General features: G+C 60.6%; 1 long non-coding RNA gene across 1 annotated transcript; it reads right to left on the reverse strand.

Moving 5' to 3' along the window:
• Window positions 1-6,737: 6,737 nt before the first annotated feature.
• On the reverse strand, window positions 6,738-8,605 carry LOC308187412. The gene is made up of 4 exons (XR_013944671.1): window positions 8,438-8,605; window positions 7,846-7,965; window positions 7,257-7,337; window positions 6,738-6,842 (listed from the first exon to the last, which is right to left on the reverse strand). It is a non-coding gene; the product is annotated as an uncharacterized lncRNA (long non-coding RNA).
• Window positions 8,606-12,095: the final 3,490 nt, after the last annotated feature.

Consider the following 12,095-nt stretch of genomic DNA (forward strand, 5'->3'; position numbering starts at 1 on the left):
TTGGAGTCGCCCGGGTGCATCCCCTGTGGTACCAGTGCACTCTCTGGAGTCACGGCGGTGCGTACCCAATGGCGCCAGTGCACGCTCTGGAGTCACGGCGGTGCGTCCCCAGTGGTGCCAGTGCACTCTCTGGAGTCACCGTTGTACGTCCCCAGTTGCGCAAGTGCACTCTCTGGAATCGCCAGGGAGGGTCCCCGGTGGCGCCAGTGCACTCTCTGTAGTCACCGGGGTCAGTCCCCGGTGGTGCCAGTGCACTCTCTGGAGTCACAAGGCTGGGTCCCCAGTGGCGCCAGTGCACTCTCTGGAATCACCGGAGTGGGTCCCCAGGGGCGCCAGTGCACTCTCTGGAGTCACCGGGGTGGGTCCCCGGTGGCCCCAGTGCACTCTCTGGAATGACCGGGGTGGGTCCCCGGTTTTGCCAGTGCACTCTCTGGAGTCGCCCGGGTGCATCCCCGGTGGTGCCAGTGCACTCTCTGGAGTCACCAGGGTGCATCCCCGGTGGTGCCAGTGCACTCTCTGGAGTCACTGGTGTGCGTCCCCAGGGGCGCCAGTGCACTCTCTGGAGTCACCGGAGTGCGTCCCCAGTGGCACCAGTGCACTCTCCAGAGTCACCGGGCTGGGTCCCCGGTGGCGCCAGTGTACTCTCTGGAGTCACCGGGGTGCATCCCCGGTGGTGCCAGTACACTCTCTGCAGTCACCGGTGTGCGTCCCCAGGGGCGCCAGTGCACTCTCTGGACTCACCGCGGTGCGTCCCCAGTGGCGCCAGTGCACTCTCTGGAGTCGCCCGGGTGCATCCCCGGTGGCGCCAGGGCACTCTCTGGAGTCACCGGGGTGCGTCCCCAGTGTCGCCAGGGCACTCTCTGGAGTCACAGCGCTGCGTCCCCAGTGGCGCCAGGGCACTCTCTGGAGTCACGGCGCTGCGTCCCCAGTGGCGCCAGGGCACACTCTGGACTCACCGCGGTGCGTCCCCAGTAACGCCAGGGCACTCTCTGGAGTCACCGGGGTGCGTCCCCAGTGGAGCCAGTGCACTCTCTGGAGTCACCGCGGTGCGTCCCCAGTGGCGCCAGTGCACCCTCTGGAGTCACCGGGGTGCGTCCCAAGGGGTGCCAGTGCACTCTCTGGAGTCGCCGGGGTGGGTCCCCAGGGGCACCAGTGCACTCCCTGGAGTCGCCAGGGAGGGTCCCCGGTGGTGCCAGTGCACTCTCTGGAGTCACCTGGGTGGGTCCCCGGTGGCGCCAGTGCACTCTCTGGAGTCACCCGGGTGCATCCCCGGTGATGCCACTGCACTCTTTGGAGTCTCCGGGGTGCATCCCCAGTGGTGCCAGTGCACTCTCTGGAGTCACCGGAGTGCATCTCCGGTGGTGCCAGTGCACTCTCTGGAGTCGCCAGGGGTGCATCCCCGGTGGTGCCAGTGCACTCTCTGGAGTCGCCCGGGTGCATCCCCTGTGGTACCAGTGCACTCTCTGGAGTCACGGCGGTGCGTACCCAATGGCGCCAGTGCACGCTCTGGAGTCACGGCGGTGCGTCCCCAGTGGTGCCAGTGCACTCTCTGGAGTCACCGTTGTACGTCCCCAGTTGCGCAAGTGCACTCTCTGGAGTCGCCAGGGAGGGTCCCCGGTGGCGCCAGTGCACTCTCTGGAGTCACCGGAGTGGGTCTCCTGTGGCGCCAGTGCACTCTCTGGAGCCACCAGGCTGGGTCCCCGGTGGTGCCAGTGGACTCTCTGGAGTCACCGGGGTGGGTCCCCAGTGGTGCAAATGGACTCTCTGGAGTCACCGGGGTGGGTCCCCAGTGGTGCAAATGGACTCTCTGGAGTCACCGGGGTGGGTCTCCAGTGGTGCTAGTAGTGCCAGTGGAGTCACCAGGGTGGGTCCCCAGTTCTGCCAGTGGACTCTCTGGAGTCAGCGGGGTGGGTCCACAGTGATGTAACTGGACTCTCTTTTGTCACCGGGGTGGGTCCCCAGTGGTGCCAGGAGACTCTCTGGAGTCAACAGGGTGGGTCCCTCGTGATGCAACTGGACTCTCTGGAGTCACCTGTGTGGGTCCATCGTGATGCAAGTGGACTCTCTGGAGTCACCTGGGTGGGTCCCCAGTGGTGCAAGTGGACTCTCTGGAGTCACCGGGGTGGGTCCGCAGTGGTGCCAGTCGACTCTCTGGAGTCACCGTGGCCGGTCCCCAGTGGTTCAAGTGGATTCTCTGAAGTCACCGGGGTGGGTCCCAAGTGGTGGCAGTGGACTCTCTGGAGTCACCGTGGTGGGTCCCCAGTGGTGCCAGTGGACTCTCTGGAGTCAACACGGTGGGTCCCCAGTGGTGCCAATGGACTGTCTGGAGTCACCGGGGTGCGTCCCTCGTGACGCAAGTGGACTCTCTGGAGTGACCTGGGTGGGTCCCCAGTGGTGCAAGTGGACTCTCTGGAGCCACCGGGGTGGGTCCCCAGTGGTGCAAGTGGACTCTCTGAAGTCACCGGGGTGGGTCCCCTTTGGTGCTAGTGCACTCTCTTTTGTCACCAGGGTGGGTCCCCCGTGGTGCCAGTGGACTCTCTGGAGTCACCGGGGTGGGTCCCCAGAGGTGCCAGTGGACTCTCTGGAGTAAACGGGGTGGGTACCCTGTGGTGCCAGTGCACTCTCTGGGGTCACATGGGTGGGTCCCCAGTGGTGCAAGTGGACTCTCTGGAGTCACCGGGGTGGGTCCACATAGGTTCCAGATGTCTCTCTGGAGTCACCGGGGTGGGTCCGCAGTGGTGCCTGTAGACTCTCTGGAGTGTCCGGGGTGGGTCCCCAGTGCTGCCAGTGGACTCTCTGGGGTCACCGGGGTGGGTCCCCAGTGGTGCCAGTGGATTCTCTGGAGTCACCGGGAACCACCCCGGTGACCCCAGGCAAGCCCCCGGGCACCTCCGTGGGCCCACCCCGGTTACCCCCGGCAATCCCCCGGGCGTCCCCGAGGACCCATCCCAGTGACCCCCGGCAAGCCCCTGGACGCCCCAGAGGACCTACCCTGGTGACCCCCGGCAAACCCCGGGCGCCCCTGAGGACCTATCCCGGTGACCCCCGGAGGGACCCCGGGCGCCCCCGAGGACCCACACCGGTGACCCCCGGCGGGACCCTGGGCGCCCCGGAGGACCCACCCCGGTGACCCATGGCAAGTCCCCGGGCGCCCCCGAGGACCCAACAAGGTGACCCCCGGAGGGACCCCTGGCGCCTCCGAGGACCCACCCCGGAGACCCCCGACAAGCCCCTGGGTGCCCCCGAGGACCCACCCCGGGGACCCCCGACATGCCCGCGGGCGCCCCCTAGAACCCACCCCGGTAACCACGGGCAAGCCCCCGGGCGCCCCCGAGGACCCACCCCGGTGACCCCCGGCAGGCCCCCGGGAGCCCCCAAGGACCCACCCCGGTGACCCCCGGGGGCACCCCGGGCGCCCCCGAGGACCCACTCCGGTGACCCCCGCCAAGCCCCCGGGCGCCTTAGAGGACCCACCCCGGTGACCCCCTGCAAACCCCCAGCTGCCTCCGAGGACCCACCCCGGTGACCCCCGGCGGGACCCCAGGCGCCCCCGTCGACCCACACCAGTGACCACCGGCAAGCCCCCGGGCGACCCCGAGTACCCTCCCCGGTGACCCCTGGCAAGCCCCCGGGCGCCCCCGAGGACCCTCCCCGGTGACCTATGGCAAGCCCCCGGGCGCCCCCGAGTACCCACCCTGGAGACCCCCGGCGGGACCCCGGGCGCCCCCGAGGACCCACCCCGTTGACCCCTGGCAAGCCTCCGGGCGCCCCCGAGGGCCCACCCCAGTGACCCCCTTGAAGCCCCTGGGCGCCTCCGAGGACTCACCCCAGTGACCCCCGGCGGGACCCCGGTGACCCCAAGGACCCACCCTGGTGACCCCCGGTGGGACCCCGGGCGCCCCCGAGGACCCACCACAGTCACCCCCCAAGCCCCCAGGCGAACCCGAGTACCAACCCCAGTGACCCCCGGTGGGACCCCGAGCGCCCCGGAGGACCCTCCCCCGCTGACATCTGGTGGGACCCTGGGCGCCCCCGAGGACCCACCCCGCTGACCCCCAGCAAGCCCCTGGGAGCCCCCGAGAACCCACCCCAGTGACCCACGGCAAGCCCCCAGGTGCCCCCGAGGACCCACCCCGGTGACCCCCGGCAAGCCCCGGGCGCCCCCAAGGACCCACCCCAGTGAACCCTGGTGGGACCCCGGGAGCCCCTGAGGACCCACCCCGGTGACACCCGGGAAGCCCCCGGGCGCCCCGGATGATCCACCCCCGTGACCCCCGGGAAGCCCCCGGGCGCCCCCGAGGACCCACCCCGGTGACCCCCGGCAAGCCCCGGGTGCCCCCGAGGACCCACCCCGGTGACCCCCGGTGGGACCCCGGGGGCCCCCGAGGACCCACCCCAGTCACCCCCAGCAAGCCCCCAGGCGCCGCCGAATACCAACCCCGGTGACCCCCGGCGGGACCGCGAGCGCCCCCGAGGACCCACTCCTGCTGACATCTGGTGGGACCCTGGGCACCCCCGAGGACCCACCCCGGTGACCCCCGGCAAGCCCCCGGGCACCTCTGTGGACCCACCCCGGTTACCCCCGGCAATCCCCCGGGCGCCCCCGAGGACCCACCCCGGTGACCCCCGGCAAGCACCCGGACGCCCCAGAGGACCTACCCTGGTGACCCCCGGCAAACCCCAGGCGCCCCTGAGGACCTATCCAGGTGACCCCCGGAGGGACCCCGGGCGCCCCCGAGGACCCACCCCGGTGACCCCCGGCGGGACCCTGGGCGCCCCGGAGGACCCACCCCGGTGACCCATGGCAAGTCCCCGGGCACCCCCGAGGACCCACCCCGGTGACCCCCGGAGGGACCCCTGGCGCCCCCGAGGACCCACCCCGGTGACCCCCGGAGGGACCCCTGGTGCCCCCGAGGACCCACCCCGGAGACCCCCAACAAGCCCCGGGGCGCCCCCGAGGACATACCCCGGTGACCGCCGACAAGGCCCCGAGAGCCCCCGAGGACCCACCCCGGTGACCCCCGGCAGGCCCCCGGGAGCCCCCAAGGACGCACCCCGGTGACCCCCGGCGGCACCCCAGGAGCCCCGAGGACCCACCCCGGTGACCCCCGGCAAGCCCCCGGGCGCCCCCGAGGACCCACCCCGGTGACCCCCGGCAAGCCCCGGGTGCCCCCGAGGACCCACCCCGGTGACCCCCGGTGGGACCCCGGGGGCCCCCGAGGACCCACCCCAGTCACCCCCGGCAAGCCCCCAGGCGCCGCCGAATACCAACCCCGGTGACCCCCGGCGGGACCGCGAGCGCCCCCGAGGACCCACTCCTGCTGACATCTGGTGGGACCCTGGGCACCCCCGAGGACCCACCCCGGTGACCCCCGGCAAGCCCCCGGGCACCTCTGTGGACCCACCCCGGTTACCCCCGGCAATCCCCCGGGCGCCCCCGAGGACCCACCCCGGTGACCCCCGGCAAGCACCCGGACGCCCCAGAGGACCTACCCTGGTGACCCCCGGCAAACCCCAGGCGCCCCTGAGGACCTATCCAGGTGACCCCCGGAGGGACCCCGGGCGCCCCCGAGGACCCACCCCGGTGACCCCCGGCGGGACCCTGGGCGCCCCGGAGGACCCACCCCGGTGACCCATGGCAAGTCCCCGGGCGCCCCCGAGGACCCACCCCGGTGACCCCCGGAGGGACCCCTGGCGCCCCCGAGGACCCACCCCGGTGACCCCCAGAGGGACCCCTGGTGCCCCCGAGGACCCACCCCGGAGACCCCCAACAAGCCCCGGGGCGCCCCCGAGGACATACCCCGGTGACCGCCGACAAGGCCCCGAGAGCCCCCGAGGACCCACCCCGGTGACCCCCGGCAGGCCCCCGGGAGCCCCCAAGGACGCACCCCGGTGACCCCCGGCGGCACCCCAGGAGCCCCGAGGACCCACCCCGGTGACCCCCGGCAAGCCCCCGGGCGCCCCCGAGGACCCAATCCCGGTGACCCCCGGCAAGCCCCCGGGCGCCTCCGAGGACCCTCCCCGGTGACCCCCGCCAAGCCCCCGGGCGCCTCTGAGGACCCACCCCGGTGAGCCCCGCCAAGCCCCAGGTGCCCCCTAGGACCCACTCCGGTAAACCCCGGCGGGACCCTGGGCGCCCCCGAGTACCCTCCCCGGTGACCTATGGCAAGCCCCCGGGCGTCTCCGAGGACCCACCCCGGTGACCCCCGGCGGGACCATGGGCGCCCCCGAGGACCCACCCCGGTGACCCCCGGCAAGCCCCCGGCCGCCTCCAATGACCCACCCCGGTGACCCCCGGCAAGCACCCGGGCACCCCCTTGGATCCACGCTGGTGACCCGCGGCAAGCCCACGTGCGTCCCCGAGGACCCACCCCGGTGACCCCCGGCAAGCCCCCGGGCACCCCCAAGGACCCATACCGGTGACCCCTGGAAAACCCCGGGCGCCCCCTAGGACCCACCCCAGTAACCACGGGCAAGCCCCCGGGCGCCCCCGAGGACCCACCCCGGTGACCCCCGCCGGGACCCCAGGCGCCCCCGAGCACCCACCCCGGTGACCCCCGGCAAGCCCCAGGCGCCCCCGAGTACAAACCCCGGTGACCCCCGGCAAGCCCCCAGGTGCCCCCGAGGACCCACCCCGGTGACCCCTGGCGGGACCCCGGGAGCTCCGGAGCTCCTGTTTTAACCTTCCAGTTTAGGAGGAATGAAATCAAAACAAAAGCATTAATTATTACCTTCCTCTGTAGACGGCGTCACAGTTCTCACCCCTGCCCGGACATTTTCCTTTTCCGGAGCAGGAAAAATCATAGAATCGACGGGAGGAAGAGAAGATCTTGAAGGACCTTCTGTTCAGAGCAAGCAAAACATAAGGAAGTTTACCAAACATAACAAACTATCGCAAAGAACACAGAACTTTAATTATCCGTTACTGTCAAACATACAGTGACCAGAGCATGTAAATAAGAGAGGTGACTAATTTGCCTCTGGTTGCCCTTGCAATTCCCATCTAGAATACCAGCTGGCTGAGAATCAGGTTGCTCGATGCCCCCAGCTAAAAATGGAAGTCTCTCCCTCAAGCAGCTCCCAGCCACCATCACCTGCCATTCTGAAGCCAATCAAATTTCACTTCTTTGGCAAATAGTTGGATTCACCAAAGCATAGCCAGCTACCCGGTATTACTGGAAGAATTTCTTTTTTAAAAAAGAACGTCAAACGGGATGAAGGTGAACAGGGTAAGAAAGTAGGGAATATTAACTCACCACCGTGTCTCTTAGTTTTTTCCTTCATTTTCTGCGATTTGATTTCTTCAAGTGTTTTTATTCCAAAATTCAGACCGTCCTCTGAAAACAGAAAACACTTAATGAGACTAAGGCTTAGAGGCACTCACTGAGGACCACAGATCCTCAGGCTTCTTAGTGCTCAGGAACTTTCAGAAGCATTTACAATAAACCCCGTCAACACTCCTCACAACTGAAAGAACCGTAGAATCAATGGCATTTTGCCCCTCCTTTCCCCCTTCAGGGTAAAAATTGTAGTTTTAATTTTAATCCATTGACACGATATTAGATCCCTCTATCGTTAGATATGGCTTTCAACAGTGGTTGCCAGGCTGCACGTGCAGCCATTTAAACTCCATGCTGTGGCCCTGTTTTGTTCTCCAAAAGGAAAGAAAAGCAGTTCAACTTTCTGACCCAATGGGCACATGATGCTATTAGGGAGAAATGAGATCATGGAAATAACCGAGTCCATTCAGCACCCCTACATTCTGTTGTGTTTTTACGCCACATTGCTTTCGAGTTCATTGGCAAGTTCTCCTTCCGATTTATCCTACTACAGGTGCCGGAATACCTTGCTTAGCAGTAGTAGCACTGGCTTTCCGAGTGGAAATCATCCGTAATCCATTTTGGCCTTCCTCAGCTGGTTGCTGGATGGGAGTTTTAGTTTCTTCTCCTGCCTCAGAAAGCTGGTCTGAAGGGGAAAAATCTGTTCAGCTATGCATAGACCAGATTGTTCATGATTATGTAGCTCATGCGATGACACTCCAGTCCATGGCTCATATAAAAAAGCTTTTTTTTTCTTTTTTTTTAATACAGCTACGCTGACCTGATGAACTCGTAAGGAGACTACACTAGGACAAAACATCTCGGACTCTAGATTCTCTCTGCAGCTTTAACTACTACACAACATATTACTCTTCAGACAGAAGAAAAAGGAATTTCCCTCCTACTTTCACATAGAGCTTTACACAACAGACCAGCTAAAGCCAAGAGTGGTTCTAAGCTTTCCTCCAGCATTTCAGGTTCTGTCCACTGACCGCCAGACAAAGCCACCAGCGAGCTGACCAGACTGCCTGCCCTATCGCTAGTCAGACCTCAGCTCATCTGTGATTTATACATTCATTTACAGCACAAAGTCCTTCCAAGAACCAAAGCATGCTCACCATCGTCATCTTCATCATCATCTGCAGCATTGATTACAACTGGAGGGTGTGTAGGGCTTGGGACATTTTCCGAGTTTTCCACTTTCGTCACCCCCCTTAGCTATGGAGAGGCATTGGACTGGACAGAAAGTTTGTTTTGCTGCAGTGACATCTGAGCCACTTTCAAATCATCGTGATTTGATACACTTGGCAGTGTAGCTAGAGGAAGAGGAGGATCATCAGTAACATGGCAGTTTAAAACTTTGGCCACAATGCACGAAGAGCATTGGTAGGTAAGGCAGATAACCTGCACAGGCAATGAATGCAGCATCTCCTTTTGCCCATCCCGCCACTGTTTACACCGTGAACAATGACTTGCCTTCAAACAACAACACATCTCCCTGCCACCCAGCAGAAGATGAAACAACAGAAAGCAAACTGCAAGGCAAATATCACACAAAGCAGAGAGAAGCTGAGCATGAAAGCAGAAAACAAATACCAGCAGTACACCAGCAGGACACTCGGTTTAGCTGACCACCTAGGACTGCAGACCTTTTCCTGCACTCACAAATGAACGGGTACCTGATGTCTCCTACAGTATTGGCACCCACTAAGGAATATTCAAAATTAATTCCTCAATACTTAAAGAAAAAGGACCTAAACTCACTCTAACGAAGACTCCATCGATGTAACGTCCCTTTGCGTGATGAAAAGCACAGTTGGCTTTCTGACAGCCTACTGGCTGCTTCTCCCAGTAGCAGGGAATCTCACTGCGCTTTTTCTGAAGACAGAAAGAAAGACAAGCTCGTGATAACATGCACCTAAGGTTTGCAAAGAGATGCACAGTTCCAGGTCACGACAGCGATAGGGCTGTCACAATACAGTGCTGAAACATCATTCCAAAGGTCAGTTTATCACTCAAGTATAGTATTTCCGGGCATATTCACAAAGTTTGCAGAAGCTGTAACCACTATGCACGTTTAGCTTTGTCATCATTCAGTTTGAGAAGACAGGCACTCTCAGACATCAGTTTAGGGTGGGTTAAACTAATACACCTAGGATTATACTAGGATTATTCAGAGGGAAAAAGAACATCTTAAATTGCCTAGGTTAACTCTATCCAGAACTACTTCTTGGAGACGTCGTTCTTCTGCACCTTTAACTTTCCCCACTGCTTCCTAGCCCAGGCAGCTAGAACAGCATTATCTGAAGGACTCCGGGACACAAGAGACCTGATAGATCATTATCAAGCCTGCTCTCAGGAGGCTAGTACAGCCTGTTTATTACCCCCCTGCTCCAGCAGGTTTTAGCAGTCTAGTTAGCAGTTATTCTGCATCTGTTGAGAAAATACTGTCGGCATCTAATAAAAGAAAATCTTGCTAAGACGTACCTAAGGCATTGATTTTATTTCCCTCTCCTTCCTCCCACCCCCTCTCCTGGTAACAGAAACCAGTGTCATTTCAAAGCAAATGAATCTGTCCTGCAAAAGCACAATCAGCACACCTACGGCACTGAAAAATGCTTTTGTTGATTTATTTTGAGAACACATCTTTAGGCACTCACATCAATTTCCATGTGTCTGAATCATTCAGGCAGACATTCCTGAAACAACGACCCTCCTGCCACAGCGTGCAGACCGTCTCGTTCCCCAGAGCAGCTTCGCAGTGGCGGAAGGAACAGTTGTCTCCCTGTAACCAAAAGGAAACCAACAAGGAAAATATAGTACAGCCTCAAAAACGTCCGTGCTACTGCCTCAGGTTGCTACAATTGAATTCACAATCTAGCTGCTTATCACGTTAACCTTAAAAAAAAGAAACCTTAAAACCCTAACACCTTGTTAGAAACACTCTGTAACCAATACCATAGGCTCAGGCAAGGATCTCAGTGAAGTAGCATTTTTATTCACGATTGCAATGGCAGGCGTCCCACAAGCCACCTACTAGTTCCCTAACACAGTTTATATACATTTTTTTTTTTCCTCTTGATGACCGGGACCCTCCCCTGTTTCCCCATTGACTGGGTAATCCAGGTTCACAATCTATCCGGTGCTTCACAGAAAATACACAGCTGCTGGCCTGTTACAAGTCAATTTTCTTTTTTTCTTGACTGTTTTCCTCTTTGAGGTGGTAATGTTTCTTACACCGTGATTTCTACCCAATTGCTCTAAGGATTCTGGTTGTCTGCATTTTACAAGGTTGTCTGTTAAGCTTTCTTATCACTGTGAGCATATCTCAATACCACCTTCCTTCCCTCTAAACGATGTAACTGTGCAAAAATATTTTTATTCCCACAACCTCGATCCCCTTACCTATCCTCTTACCTATCCCCTTACCCTATCCACACCTGGATGCAGACCCCAACTGTCCACAAGCAGCTCCCAACCCCCCCCCCCCCATGAACTGGACCCCACCCCACCCAGATGCAGGCCCCAGGTCCCGGCCCCAGCCCCAACCCCCCAGACGCAGGCCCCAAAGGTGTACAACCAGCTCCCACCACCCCCCTCAAAGGGAGGCCCCAAAGCCCGCCAGAGGACCCTAGAGTGTACAAGCAGCTCCCAACCCCCCCGGCACAGACTCCAACCCCCCCCCCAAACACAGGCCCCAAAGGCATACAAGCAACTCCCCACCCTCCCCAGAGGCAGGCCCCAAAGGTGTACAAACAGCCGCAACCCCCCCCAAGACCCAGACCCTTACAGTGTACAAGCAGCTCCCAACTCCCCCAACGTGGCCACCTACAGCAGACAAGCACCTGTCACCCCCCCCCCCCCCCAGCTGCAGACCCCAAAGGTGTAGAAGCAGCTACAAACCCTGCACAAGGCAGGACCCTACAGTGTACAAGCAGCTCCGAAGCACCCCCCAGATGCAAGTCCCAAAGGTGTACAAGCAGCTCCCAACCCCCTCCAGATGCAGATCCCTATATTGTACAAGCAGCTCCCAACACCCCCCCAAATGCAAGCCCCTACTGTGTACAAGCAGCTCAGTGCACTGTGTACAAGCACCACAGGTCACCGGGGTGGGTTCTATGCTGCGCCCGGGGGCCCTCCGGGGGTCACAGGGGTGGGTCCTATGGGGCCCAGAATCTATCAGACTTCAGAATCTATCTGGTTATCACGTTAACCAAAGACCATTCTGCTTCCTCCTCCTACTCTACCCCTTCGTGAAAAAAATGGAAAAAAAAAGCCTGAAAATGGAGTCACTTCTTAAAAAAACACCTGATCATACGTGCAAGGCAATGATCAACTATGGCTACCAGTAACTGCTACAGAACGCAGTATGACGCGTTAAATAGCATGTTCCAGTCACTGTGGGTCTTCGAGTTCACCTACCTGGACAACCTCAGCAAAGTTATCGATCTTCAAAGACTTCCAGTGAACTTCTCCTGGAGGCCGAACCAACACTGAATCCGTGAATTAATGATAAAGGGGTAGGAAGAATTTGCCTCCTCACTTTGCCAAGGGAGCCTCTCATCCACAATTCAAACATAGGATGTGCTTTTAAACAGCTTATAACTAATGGAGGAAGCAAGTCCATTTGAATACTCTCTCAGACTGGAGACAGCCAGGGTTAGTTAGCTCTTCAAAAAATAAAAACCAAAAAAAAAAAACCCAACAAAACAAAACAAAAACAAAAAAAAACAGCGCATTTAGAGATGAACTCGTGATTCAAAGTGGCTGCAAAAA

Source organism: Anser brachyrhynchus, assembly GCF_964034855.1.
Source record: "Anser brachyrhynchus genome assembly, contig: SCAFFOLD_53, whole genome shotgun sequence".
Taxonomy (NCBI): Eukaryota; Metazoa; Chordata; class Aves; order Anseriformes; family Anatidae; genus Anser; species Anser brachyrhynchus.